Here is a 14,748-nt window from a genome sequence, read left to right as displayed (position 1 = left end):
GCTAAAAGATGCAACAATGTGTATGGATTAACTCTTGAGGACTTGAAAGAACAAAATGTAACATGTTTTATATCTCTTGAATTTGAAAAATGGCTATGGCATAGAAAGTTGGGTCATGCTAGCGTGTACCAAATTTCTAAACTAGTAAAGAAAAATCTGGTTAGAGGAATTCCTAAAATCAAATTTGATAAGGATCTTACTTGTGATGCTTGTCAATTAGGCAAACAAGTTAAATCCTCTTTTAAACCAAAAGATGGAATCTCAACCAAAAGGCCATTAGAGATGTTATACATGAAGACATCTCTACTAAAAGGCCACTTGAGTTGCTACACATTGATTTATTTGGTCCAACAAGAACTCAAAGCCTAGGTGGTAAACATTATGGTTTAGTGATTGTGGATGCCTATACTAGGTTTGGTTGGGTTTTATTTCTTGCACATAAAAATGAAGCCTTTTCGGCCTTCTCAACCCTTTGCAAGAAAATTCAAAATGAAAAAGATTTAAAAGTGGCTCATTTGAGAAGTGATCACGGAAAAGAATTTGAAAACTAAGACTTTGAAAAATTCTGTGATGACTTTGGAATTACTCATAATTTTTCATACCCTAGAACACCTCAACAAAATGGGGTTGTTGAAAGAAGGAATAGAAGCCTTCAAGAAATGACTAGGGCTATGTTATGTGAGAATGAGGTTCCTAAATTTCTATGGGCTGAAGCTGTAAATACAGCATGCTATATTTTGAATAGGACAATAATTAGAAAAGGGTTGAAAAGAACTCCTTATGAGCTATGGAAAGGAACCCCTCCAAATCTTAAGTATTTTCATGTTTTTGGATGCAAATGTTTTGTGCTTAACAACAAAGAAAATCTTGGCAAGTTTGATCCAAAATCTTATGAAGGAATGTTTGTTGGATACTCTACCACTAGCAAAGCCTATAGAATTTATCTCAAAGAACATAGAACCATAGATGAATCCATACATGTTACTTTTTGTGACTCTAATTTAATTCTCAATACTGTGATAGATGATGATTCATATTGTGAAGAAGCTGGAAAAAGTAAAGAAAATCCCAAGTCTGCCCAAAATGAAGAATCTACCAGTCCAGTTTTGTCTCGTCAGAATGGAGGAGACATTTCCATTTTGTCTCCTGAGACAGCACGAGAAACTGAAACAGAGAGACCAACAGAAACTCATCAAAGCTCAACATCACAAAAGAAGCCTAGCGAATGGAAGTCCATGAGGGGTTATCCTCATGACTTCATCATTGGTGATCTCTCTCAAGGAGTAACAACAAGATCTTCAACCAAAAGACAATCCGAACCAAGTAACTTTCGCTCTTGTCACAAATGGAGCCCAACAATGTCAAACAAGCTCTTGAAGATCCATCATGGGTCAAAGCGATGCAAGAAGAGCTTGCTCAATTCGACAAGAATGAGGTTTGGACACTAGTACCTCATCCGGATGGTAAAAAAGTTACGGGTACTAAGTGGGTTTTTAAAAATAAACTTGGTGAGGATGGACAAGTTGTTCGTAACAAGGCTAGATTAGTGGCCCAAGGTTACGATCAAGAAAAGGATATAGATTTTGATGAGTCTTTTGCTCCGGTAGCTAGAATGGAAGCAATTAGATTGCTTCTTGCCTATGCTGCCCATAAGGGTTTCAAAATGTTTCAAATGGATGTTAAATGTGCTTTCCTTAATGGCTTTATTGATAGAGAAGTGTATGTGGCCCAACCCCCCGGTTTTGAACATAAAGATTTTCTAAATCATGTTTTCAAATTAACTAAGGCTCTTTATGGTCTTAGGCAACCTCCAAGAGCTTGGTATGAAAGGCTTAGTGCCTTGTTATTGGAAAATTAATTTCAAAGGGGTACCACGGACACAACTTTATTCATTAAAGCATCTAATGATGATATTCTTCTAGTTCAAGTTTATGTGGATGATATTGTGTTTGGTTCGGCCAATGAGTCCTTGTGTGAAGAGTTTGGAAAAGTCATGACTAGTGAGTTTGAGATGAGTTTAATGGGAGAGCTTACTTTCTTTCTTGGCCTCCAAATTAAACAAATTCCTAGTGGTACTTTTATTCACCAAGGAAAATATGCAAAAGAGCTTATCAAAAAGTTTGGCCTAGAGAACTCTAAACCAATGGGAACACCAATGCATCCAAACACTAAACTTGAAAAGGATGATGATGGGAAAGATGTGGATGAAACATGGTATAGAGGAATGATTGGTTCACTAATGTATTTTACATCCTCTAGACCAGATATTGTTCAAAGTATGGGTGTATGCTCAAGATTTCAATCTCACCCAAAAGAATCCCATCTTTCGGCTGTTAAGCGCATCATTAGATACATTAAGGGAACAAGTGATTATGGCTTGTGGTATCCAAAATCTGATGATTTTTGTGCAGTAGGGTCTTGTGATGCAGATTATGCGGGAGATAGAGTGGATAGAAGGAGCACCTCCGGCATGTGTTACTTCCTTGGAAGCTCACTCAACATGTGGTCAAGCAAGAAACAAGCCACAGTAGCTCTATCCACAGCTGAAGCTGAATACATATCCGCTTCTGCATGTTGCTCACAATTAATTTGGTTAAAAACACAGTTGGAAGATTACAAATTAAAGATCAATAATATACCATTATTTTGTGATAACATGAGTGCCATAAATATTTCAAAAAATCCTGTTTTACACTCAAGAACAAAGCACATTGAGATTAAATATCATTTTATTAGAGAACATGTGCAAAAGGGCATTATTGATATTCAATTTGTAAAATCTGAAGATCAACTTGCTGACATTTTTACAAAACCCCTCTGTGAAGACAGATTCTGTTCATTAAGAAAAAGTTTGGGAATGATTGATCTTGTTTCTATTGATAATTTGTGAAATTTTGATTCTACCCAGTTTTGTCTCGTAGAAATGGACGAGATAAAAACAAGAATGATGGAAGGGATGTGATCAAGGGGGAGGCTGCGCAGATTTTAATTCTAGTGGGCCACACAAAATCTCCTTGACCCCACTCTGACCGTTTTGTTAGTTTTCCTCTATGAAGATCAAAATATCTCTTTGTTGTCTTATCAAATCTTATTGAAAGTGGTTATTGTCAAGTCAAATCTTTCTCTCCACCTAATCCCTTGATTCTAGGAAACCACCTTTCAATTTATTTCAAATAAAAGAGAAACCTCTTGGTTAATAACCACGCCATAATGGTCATTAGCTTCCTCCAATATCTCTTTCCAATCAACATTTAATGCCCTCTAACTCCTCCACTCACCTCACATTCGGCTATCACTTTATCTTCCATTCCCATTCTTTCCCTTCACCATGAAAAAGAAAACGGCACTTAGAAGAAGTGGCCGAACCCCCATTCCAAAAAGTCCACCTTTTTCATCACCTCAAACTCACACCCATATCCACCTTCATTCCACATCCTCTTCTACTCATACACCCCCTTCCAAAAAGACCGAAACTATGCGCTGAAAAGTCATTGCTCGAAAAACTTCAGGGAGAGGAAAGACAGGAAAGAACAAGCAACAGAGTATTGAAGAAGATGAAGAGGAATTACACACATCACCCCCTTTATCACCACACAAAAAATCCACTCCACATGCATCTGGAAAAAGCTCTCAGAAGACGAAAGTTTTGTGTTACATGATACAAGAGAACTTACAAATTTGGAATCACTGGATTTCAAGAACAAATTTCACAAAACTCACTCACATTTTGATCCCTCTCGGTTCTACTCTTGTGCCTTCTACGAATTCCACAAAGAGATTTTGCAAAAACGTCATCTTTGCCCATCATACTTGGTGAATCTTGAAAATCTGGCTGCTAAAGGAATACACTTTTCTTCTCTGTTCGATTCCCTGAAGTGGACCCCATTGGTTCACATTCAGAAACTTGTCTACCCGGGCTGGTCCGGGAATTCTATGCGAATATGCGTTTGATAGATGACTCAATTCATTCTTATATCAAGCGTGTTTACATGATTCTCAATCCTCAAACCATAAGCACTGCTCTTGGGTACGAGGATGAAGGACCAAAAGTTTACATGACTGATAAATGGGATGATCAGGTTGGAATCACACAACAAACTGTCTTGCAATACATATGTGCTAATCTTTCTGGATTAGATGGATTAATCCCAACTCATAAAGCACTCGGTCCTGAGAACTCACTACTGCACCAAATCATCACTCACATCCTAACTCCATAAAGTGGTTCTCACCATAGAGCAACAGTTTCTGACTCTATTATTCTCTTTGCCCTTGTTACTTCTTCTCCAATTTCTTTTGCTTATATTATGATACGTCATATGTGGGAAGCAGTTAAAAGTACTAAAAAGGCTAATCTTCCTTATGGAATGTTTCTCACATGTATCTTTGAGTATTTTAAGGTTAATTTATCTAATGAAGCTGTTGAGAACAAGGTTTCGATGATTAAAGGAGGAGGATTTTCGGGTAAGAAAAGTAAGCGCTCCATGCCCTCCGAGCCGTCACTCAACGATCTTGAGAGTCGTCCCCCTAAACCATCCAAAGTGACTGCATCCATCAGGGAAGTTCTTAATGAATTCCTCAACATGTCAAAGTTAATGGTTTAATCCCACAAGGCTGCCCAGAAGTTAGCATATGAAAATGAAAAGGCCTGGAGGAAATGTCACGAAAGGGTGGGCTTCATGGTTCAAAGCCTTGAGGATTAGATGGGGACAGAGGATAAAGAAGAAGATTCTGACTCAGAGTTCAATCTTTCATACGATTGATGGCTATTTTTTTTGTTTTCATTTGATATTGCCATCTTTAGGCTCAATCTTATTTTGTAGAGGTATGACTTGATACTCACTGCTCTAAGACACTTTGACACACATTTGGCATTTTATTATGGATATTTTGTTGTGCTGCCAATACTTTCCTTTGCAGGTGCCCCTTGATGCCAAAAGGGGGAGGAAAATGATTCCAAAATTGAAACTGGAAAACAGGGGATGAAACTCTCTTTGAGAGTTCATGATCACCTCTATTGATGATTAAAGATAATGCATGCTAATAATGCATTTGCTTTATGATGTTTGATAATGCATTCAGTTTATCCTTATTCCTGCCATTATTTGATGTGTGTTTATCTTGGTAAAATGTGTGTTTACTATGTTTATAATACATTTGACTTACCTTGATAAAATAATTTATGTTGGATCTATTTTTGGAAGTTCCTTTAGTTCTTAATGATGAAAGTTGCTGTGTTTGGAAAGACTATATCATGATTGAAAAATATTTTTCTTACTAAGATTGCTCTGATTTATTGGAAAATATTTTTTAACCAATTTGAACAGCAAGTCTTTCCTCAAAAACAAATTTTGTTTGATTATGTTGTGATTGAGCAGAAAATCAATTTATGATATCAAATGAGTTTTGATTATCAATTCAACTCTGCTCATAAATCAAGCATTTAGCATCATGTAATGAATATGCTAAATAACATTGTTACTTGAAACTTGATTAAAATGTTACAGGTTAGTGCTTCCCTTGGTAAAAATGGCACATATTAAGGGGGAGCCATGTGACAATTAGAAAAGGGGAGAAATTCAAAAATTCAAAGGGAGTATTCTTTACTCAATCTTAAATTTCTTTCCATTTCAATTTTAATAATGTTTGTCATCAAGGGGGAGATTGATGAGTTTGGAAAACTCATATTTATTTTGATGATGAACAAACATTATTGAAATGATTGATTGCAAAATTATTAATTATGATTTTCATATAACATGTATTGATTAATAATTTTGCTATGCAGGAATTTAATATTGGGCCGAAAATGAAATTCTGGTGCAAGCCCAATATGCTTATAAACTTTCAGCCTTGAAGTTAAAATGATCATAGTGGCTGAAATAATGTATTGTTAATTGGGCCGCAATTGTGATACAAGCCCAAATTAAAAGTCTTGATACAAGACCAAAACTTGCTTAGTCCGAAATCAAAAGGAAATGGGCACAATGCACTTCTTTAACTAAAACCCATTCCTTTAAAGATGTTACAAGCTTCCAACGGAATCCACTTTTAGTGGAATTCAAATTTTTACTAAAGTAAATTGAATACATGCATGGGAACTATGAGAGAGAAAGTGTGAATGACATGATTGATTGCATTGAAGATGCACACTACTCAGTATAGAGGAAAAGCAACTCATTACATTTAATTTATTCTATTTCATTTAATTGCTTTCCTTTCAAACTCCATCTTCTCTCTCATTTCTTTCTTTCCTTTGGTCAATATCCAAAAAGCCATAGAAGCTACTTTAATCTACTAAAAGGAAAGAAAAGAATGTCTCAAGACCATCATGATGATGGCAAGAAAACATAACAAAATAAAAATATGCAGTGGCTGAGATTTTCACCAAAAATGGTAAGATTTGGTGAGGTAATCTCGAGCTCTTCATACCCAAAAAGAAAGAAGGAGATTCGACCAGCAAGGAGGAGATCCTTGGAGGTTGGCTTGTCTCTGATTCTGCTCAACCACCACAGGAAGTAGCTAGAGTGGCGAAGTGATGGAAGAAGCAAAGATTGGAGTAGATGAAGTCATCATCATCATGAAGCATCAAGGGCCAGAAATCCATCTTGGAGAGCAAGCCAAGGATGGAGCGCTCGGATTGATGAAGAGTGATGACCAAGGAAGAACTAGAGGTATTTGCATGTTGGGTTTTGCATGGGTTACCTCCTTTCTCTCTTTGGCCGAACCGTTTTTGTGTGAAGGAAAAGGAGTTAAGCTTGGGTTTTGGTTTCAACTGTGAAGGCTTCTCTTCTCTATAAAAGGGGTAAACAGTCACAGTTTGAAATAAGGAGAAAGTGTGAGAGTGTAAGGCACAGAAGTCTCATAGCTACCAAAGCTTACAGATTTTTTTCTCCTTCAATGTATTTTGTTTAGTATTTTTCTGTTTAATTTTGTCATGTCTTGAGTCTCATGGAAAAAGGCAAACAGTGAGGTTTGTATAAAAAAAGCCATAGAGCGGAAAAAGGCAGATAGTGCAAAATTAAAAGAAAAAGCCATAGATGTCCTTAGAGTTCCTTTGTTCATCTATGTTGTGTTTCATGATTCTGTGGGAATCCCCTTGTAAGTTGGGTTAGCACTATACAGTTTGTAATTAGGTTGATTATAGTGAAATTCCATCATTGTTATGATGGAGACTAGATGTAGGCTGCATAGCACTTAGCAGTTGAACCAGGATATATCTGGGTGTAATTTTCTTTCTCTACTACTCCATTTCTATTTCTACTGTACAGAAGCTAAAACAAAAAATATCTCGTGCCAAGTGACGAGACAAAAATAAAAAGTCTCATGGCTAGGGACGAGACAAAAACAGAAAAGTCTCCTTAAAAAACTAGAAAGTGTAATCAAGCAAAAATGGGGCTAAGATTCAACCCCCCTTCTCTTAGCCACTGAAACCATCACTATCTTTTAAATATCAAAATCCCATAACCATTTGAATCTGCCTGACTGAGATTTACAAGATGACCATAGCTTGCTTCAAGCCGACAATCTTCATGGGATCGACCCTTACTCACGTAAGGTATTACTTGGATGACCCAGTGCACTTGCCGGTCAGCTATGCGGAGTTGTGAAGAAAGTGTGCGAGATCATGATTTCGCGTACTAAGTTTTTGGTGCCATTTCCAGGGATTGTTCAAGTTTGGACAACTGACGGTTCATCTTGTTGCTTAGATTAGGTATTTTTCTTTTTTTATTTTTTCTTCGGAGTTTTTAAGAATGAATTCTAAAGTTTCAGATGATGCTTTTATCATCACAGGAGCCTTTTTGATTCCCATCAATTTGGCTGTTGTATGTAATGCTCTGCTAAAGCTTGGCTAGCCATGTCTAATCTTTTTAGACTGAAGCTTTAGACTAACATTGCATGATTCCTGGAATTCTTATTAAAAATTTTGAGTTTCTTATTTTCTTTTTCAAAATAATTTTCGAAAAAAAATTATAAAATCATAAAATCAAAAATATTTTTGTGTTTCTTGTTTGAGTCTAGAGTCAACTTTTAAGTTTGGTGTCAATTGCATGTCTTTGTTCTTCTTGCATTTTTCGAAAGTATGTTCTTGTGTTCTTCATTGATCTTCAAGTTGTTCTTGATGATTTTCTTTGTCTGATCTTTAAATTCTCTTATTTTGTGTATTTTGTTGTTTCTCATGTGCATTCTCAAATTGTTAGTGTCTCAAGTATGAAAAATTTCTAAGTTTGGTGTCTTGCATGTCTTTCTTTTCTTAAAAATTCTCAAAAATGTGTTCTTGATGTTCATCATGATCTTCAAAGTGTTCTTGGTGTTCATCTTGACATTCAAAGTGTTCTTGCATGCATTCCTGTTTTGATCTTAGTTTTTCATGTTTAATTTCATTATGTTGTTTTTCTCTCTCATCATTAAAAATTCAAAAAAATTCAAAATTATGTCTTTTCAAGTCAATAATATAGAGAATTGAAGATTCAGGACATAAAACAGAGGAATCACAGAGAAAAAGCTGGGCGTTCAAAACGCCCAGTAAGGAAGGATTTCAGGCGTTTAAACGCCAGCTAGGGTACCTAGCTGGGCGTTTAACGCCCAAGGAGGTAGCCAAGTGGGCGTTAAACGCCAGAATGGATACCATTATGGGCGTTCAACGCCAGGATAACACCAGGGAGGTAATTTTGTTTTCAATTCAAATCTTTTTCAATTTTTCAAGTTTTAAAACTAATTTTCAAAATCTTATCTTTTTCATATCCTCTCATATCAATCATATCTTTTTCAAAATCAAATCTTTTTCATTTTCTTTTAATATTTTTGAAAATCCTTGCTAACAATTAATGTTGTGATTAAAAAATTTCAAGTTTGTTACTTTCTTGTTAAGAAAGGTTCAATATTTGAATTTTAGAATCATATCTTTTAATTTTTGTTAGTCAAGTCATCAATTTTAAAAATCAAATCTTTTTTTAATTGTTTTTCAATCATATCTTTTCAATCATATCTTTTTAAATCATATCTTTTTCAAATCACATCTTTTTAAATTCTAATTTCAAAATATTTTTCAAAACCACCTAACCACTTTCTCGCTTTCAATTTTCCAAAACCATCAACAACTTTTTCAAAATTCTTTTTAATTATTTTAAATTTTTATTTTTTAGTTTTATTTAAAAATTTGTTTTCGAAAATTCCCCCCTCTCACCTCCTTCTATTTAATGACTAACACTTCTCCTCAATTAGCGATTCAGACTCTATACTTCTTTATATGTTCGAATTCTTCTCTATCTACCTCATCCCTCTATTCCTATTTTTCTCTGACACCTCAAGGAATCTCTATACTGTGACATAGAAGATTCCATACTTTCTTGTTCTCTTCTCTTTCATATGAGCAGGAACAAGGACAAAGGCATTCTTGTTGAAGCTGATCCTGAACTTGAAAGGACCTTGAAGAGGAAGCTAAGAGCAGCTAAAGCACAACACTCTAAAGAGGACCTGCAGGAAGCATACAAAACAGCCATGGCCAAACCAACAACAACAATACAAGAAAGGTACTTGGTGACTTTACTGCAACAACTCCCGACTTCTATGGGAGAAACATCTCTATTTCTGCCATTGGAGCAAATAACTTTGAGCTTAAGCCTCAATTAGTTTCTCTGATGCAACAGAATTGCATGTTTTATGGACTTCCATTGGAAGATCCTCATCAGTTCTTGGCTGAATTTTTGCAAATCTGTGACACTATTAAGACCAATGGAGTTGATCCCGAGGTCTACAGACTTATGCGTTTTCCTTTTGCTGTAAGAGACAGAGCTAGTATATGGTTAAACTCACAACCTAGAGACAGCCTGAACTCTTGGGAAAAGCTGGTCAATGCATTCTTAGCTAAATTCTTTCCACCTCAAAAGATGAGTAAGCTTAGAGTGGAAGTTCAAACCTTCAAACAGAAGGAAAGTGAATCCCTCTATGAAGCTTGGGAAAGATACAAGCAATTGATCAGAAGGTGTCCTTCTGACATGCTTTTAGAATGGAGCATCATAGGTATCTTCTATAATGGTCTGTTTAAGTTATCCAAGATGTCATTGGACCACTCTGCAGGCGAATCTATTCATCTGAAGAAAATGCCTGCAGAAGCCTATGAACTCATTGAAATGGTTGCAAATAACCAATTCATGTACACTTCTGAAAGAAATCCTGTGAACAATGGAACAACTCAGAAGAAAGGAGTTCTTGAGATTGATACTCTGAATGCCATATTGGCTCAAAACAAATTATTGACTCAGTAAGTCAATATGATTTCTCAGAATCTGACTGGATTGCAAGCTGCATCCAGCAGTAATAAAGAAGCATCTTCTGAAGAAGAAGCTTATGATCATGAGAACTCTGCAATGGAAGAGGTGAATTACATGGGAGAACCCTATGAAAACACCTATAATTCTTCTTGGAGAAATCATCCAAATCTCTCATGGAAGGACCAACAGAAGCCTCAACAAGGCTTCAACAACAATAATGGTGGAAGAAATAGGTTTAGCAATAGCAAGCCTTTTCCATCATCTTCTCAGCAATAGATAGAGAACTCTGAGCAGAGTTGTTCTGGCTTAGCAACCATAGTCTCTGATTTATCTAAGACTACATCAAGTTTCATAAATGAAACAAGATCCTCCATTAGAAATTTGGAGGCATAAGTGGGTCAGCTGAGTAAACAGGTTACTAAAACTCCTCCTAGCACTCTCCCAAGTAATACAGAAGAAAATCCCAAGAGAGAGTGCAAGGCCATAACTATGACCAACATGGCCGAACTTGGAGAGAGTGAAGAGGATGTGATTCCCAGTAAGAAAACCTCATGGGATGTCTTCTGAACGAAAAGAAGTTCCCCTTTGAGGAACCAAGGGAATCTGAGGCTCATACAGACACCATAGAGATTCCATTGAACCTACTTCTGCCATTCATGAGCTCTGATGAGTATTCTTCCTTTGAAGAGGATGAAGATATTACGGAAGAGCAAGTTGCTAAGTACCTTGGAGCAATCATGAAGCTTAATGCCAAGATATTTGATAATGAGACTTGGGAGGATGAACCCCCCTTGCTCACCAATGAACTGAATGACTTGATTAGGTAGACATGACCTCAGAAGAAACCGTATCCCGGAAAATTCTTAATACCCTTTACCATAGGCACCATGACCTTTGAGAAGGCTCTTGTGACTTGGGGTCAGGCATAAACCTCATGCCACTCTCTATAATGGAGAAACTGGGAATCTTTGATGTACAAGCTGCAAGAATCTCACTAGAAAAGGCAGACAAATCCATGAAACAGGCTTATGGACATGTAGAGGATGTTTTAGTGAAGGTTGAGGGCCTTTACATCCCTACTGACTTCATAATCCTGGACACTAGAAAGAATAAGGATGAATCCATCATCCTTGGCAGACCCTTCCTAGCCACAGCAAAAGCTGTGATTGATGTTGACAAAGGAGAGTTGGTCCTTCAAGTGAATGAGGACTACCTTGTGTTTAAGGCTCAAGGATCTCCTTCTGTACACATGGAGAAGAAGCATGAAAAGCTTCTCTCAATATAGAGTCAAACAGAGCCCTCACATTCAAACTCTAAGTTTGGTGTTGAGAGGCCATCATCATACTCTGAGTATCTGTGAGGCTCCATGAGAGCTCACTGTCAAGCTATTGACATTAAAAAAGCGCTTGTTAGGAGGAAATCCAATTTTTACTTATCTATGTTGAATTTCTATTTTCCATTATTATTTTATTTTTTCTTTAGGATGATGATCATGTGGAGTCACAAAAACAAAAGCAAAAATCAAAAATAGCATTAAAAGTAGCACACCCTGGAAGATGAGCTTATTGGCGTTTAAACGCCAGTAAGGGTAGCAGAATGGGCGTTAAACGCCCAGTCTGGCACCATTCTGAGCGTTTAACACCAGAAAAGGGCACCAGACTGGCATTTAACACCAGAAAAGGGCACTAAGCTGGCGTTAAACGCCAGAAAGGGAAGAAAAGCTGGCGTTAAACGCCAGAAATGGGCAGCCGCTAGGATTAGCACTCAAAGGAGTGTTTACACGCCAGAATGGTGCAGGGATGAGAAATCCTTGACACCTCCAGATCTGTGGATCCCACAGGATCCCCACCTACCTCAACTCAATCCCTCTCTTCTTCACACATTCCAATAACACCCTCCCCCAAAACCCTTCACCAATCACCTCCATCTCTCTTCCTTATCACTTCTTCACCACTCACATCCACCCACTCTTCCCCAAAAACCCACCTACCCCACCATTCAAAATTCAAAAACTTTCCCTTCCAACCCAACCCTCACACACGGACACCTCTCTCTTCTACTCCTAGATAAACCCTTCATCACTCCTTCATTTTCACACATCATATACACTTTTCCCCTCCTTGGCCGAACCTTTCTTCACCCTCCTTCTCCTCCATTTCTTCTTCTTCTCCGTCCTTCTTTCTTCCTTTGCTCGAGGATGAGCAAACCTTTTAAGTTTGGTTTGGAAAAAGCATTGCTTTTTGTATTTCTATAACCATTTATGGAACCTAAGGCCGGAGAAACCTCTAGAAAGAGGAAAGCGAAGGCAAAAGCTTCCACCTCCGAGTCATGAAAGATGGAGAGATTCATCTCAAAGGTCCAACAAGACCTCTTCTATGAAGTTGTGGCCAAGAAGAAGGTGATCCCTAAGGTCCCTTTCATACTCAAAAGGAATGAGTATTCGGAGATCCGACATGAGATTCGAAGAAGAGGTTGGGAAGCTCTTACCAATCCTATCCAACAAGTCGGAATCTTAACCCTTCAAGAGTTCTATGCTAATGCATGGATCACCAAAAACCATGATCAAAGTGTGAACCTGAACCCAAAGAATTGGCTTACAATGGTTCGGGGGAAATACTTAGATTTCAGTACGGAAAATGTAAGGTTGGCATTCAACTTACCAATGATGCAGGGAGATGCACGCCCCTACACTAGAAATGTCAACTTTGATCAAAGGTTGGACCAAGTCCTCATGGACATATGTGTAGAAGGAGTTCAATGGAAGAGAGACTCCAAAGGCAAGCCGGTTCAACTAAGAAGGCTTGACCTTAAGCCTGTAGCTACAGGATGGTTGGAGTTCATCCAACACTCTATCATTCCTACTAGCAACCGGTCTGAAGTAACTCTGGATCGGGCTATCATGATCCATAGTATCATGATTAGAGAGGAAGTGGAAGTTCATGAGATCATACCTCTAGAACTATACAAGGTTGCTGACAAACCTTCCACTTTAGCAAGGTTAGCCTTCCCTCATCTCATCTGTCACCTATGCAATTTAGCTGAAATTGTTATAGAGGAAGACATCCTCATTGAAGAAGATAAGCCCATCTCTAAAAAGAGGATGGAGCAAATAAGAGAGCCCACTTATGGACCTCAACAAGAGCATGAGGAAGTCCCTCATCAAGAAATCCCTGAGATGCCTCAAGGGATGCATTTTTCTCAACATAATTATTGAGAGCAACTCAACACCTCTATGGGAGATTTGAGTTCCAATATGGAGCAACTAAGGATGGAGCACCAAGAGCACTCCATTATTCTCCATGAAATTAGAGAGGATCAAATAGCCATGAGGGAAGAGCAACAAAGGCAAGGAAGAGACATAGAGGAGCTTAAACGTTCCATTGGATCTTCAAGAGGAAGAACTAGCCGCCATCACTAAGATGGACCCATTCTTTAATTTCCTTGTTCTTATTTTTCTGTTTTTTTATTTTTATGCTTCATGTTTTATCTATGTTTGTGTCTTCATTACATGATCATTAGTGTCTAGTATCTATGTCTTAAGGCTATGAATGTCCTATGAACCCTTCACCTTTCTTAAATGAAAAATGTGCCTAATTACAAAAGAACAAGAAATACATGGATTTCAACTTTTATCTTGAAATTAGTCTAATTATTTTGATGTGGTGAAAATACTTTTTGTTTTTTGAATGAATGCTTGAACAATGCATATTTTTGGTAGTGAAGTTTATTGAATGTTAAAATTGTTGGCTCATGAAAGAATGATGAACAAAGAGAAATGTTATTGATAATCTAAAAAATCATAAAATTGATTCTTGAAGAAAGAAACAGCAGTGAATAACAAAGCTTGCGAAAAAAATGGTGAAAAAGAAAAAGAAAAAGCAAGCAAAAAAAGCCAGTAGCCCTTTAAACCAAAAGGCAAGGGTAAAAGAGATCTCTAAATCAAGCTGTCCCTAACCATGTGCTTGTGTCATGAAGGTCCAAGTGAAAAGCTTGAGACTGAGTGGTTAAAGTCGTGATCCAAAGCAAAAAGAGTGTGCTTAAGAACTCTGGACACCTCTAACTGGGGACTTTAGCAAAGCTGAGTCACAATCTGAAAAGGTTCACCCGGTTATGTGTCTGTGGCATTTATGTATCCGGTGGTAATACTGGAAAACAAAGTGCCTAGGGTCATGGCCAAGACTCCTAAAGTAGTTGTGTTCAAGAATAAACATACTAAACTAGGAGAATCAATAACACTATCTTAATTCTGAATTCCTAGAGGTGCCAATCATTCTGAACTTCAAAGGATAAAGTGAGATGCCAAAATTGTTCAGAAGCAAAAAGCTACTAATCCCGCTCATCTAATTGGAGCTAAGCTTCATTGATATTTTGAATTTATTGTATATTCTCTTCTTTTTATTCTATTTTGTTTTCAGTTGCTTGGGGAGGAGCAACGATTTAAGTTTGGTGTTGTGATGAGCGGATAATTTATACG

At 37.3% G+C, this 14,748-nt stretch overlaps 1 non-coding gene across 1 annotated transcript; it reads right to left on the bottom strand.

The window, feature by feature from the left end:
- Window positions 1-9,896: 9,896 nt before the first annotated feature.
- Window positions 9,897-10,004, bottom strand: LOC127742276 (small nucleolar RNA R71). Its single transcript, XR_008003464.1, has one exon. It is a non-coding gene; the product is annotated as a small nucleolar RNA R71 (small nucleolar RNA).
- Window positions 10,005-14,748: the final 4,744 nt, after the last annotated feature.

The sequence above is a fragment of the Arachis duranensis genome, chromosome 9 (assembly GCF_000817695.3).
Source record: "Arachis duranensis cultivar V14167 chromosome 9, aradu.V14167.gnm2.J7QH, whole genome shotgun sequence".
NCBI classification, from domain to species: domain Eukaryota; kingdom Viridiplantae; phylum Streptophyta; class Magnoliopsida; order Fabales; family Fabaceae; genus Arachis; species Arachis duranensis.
This window is presented reverse-complemented; position numbering and strand designations above follow the sequence as displayed.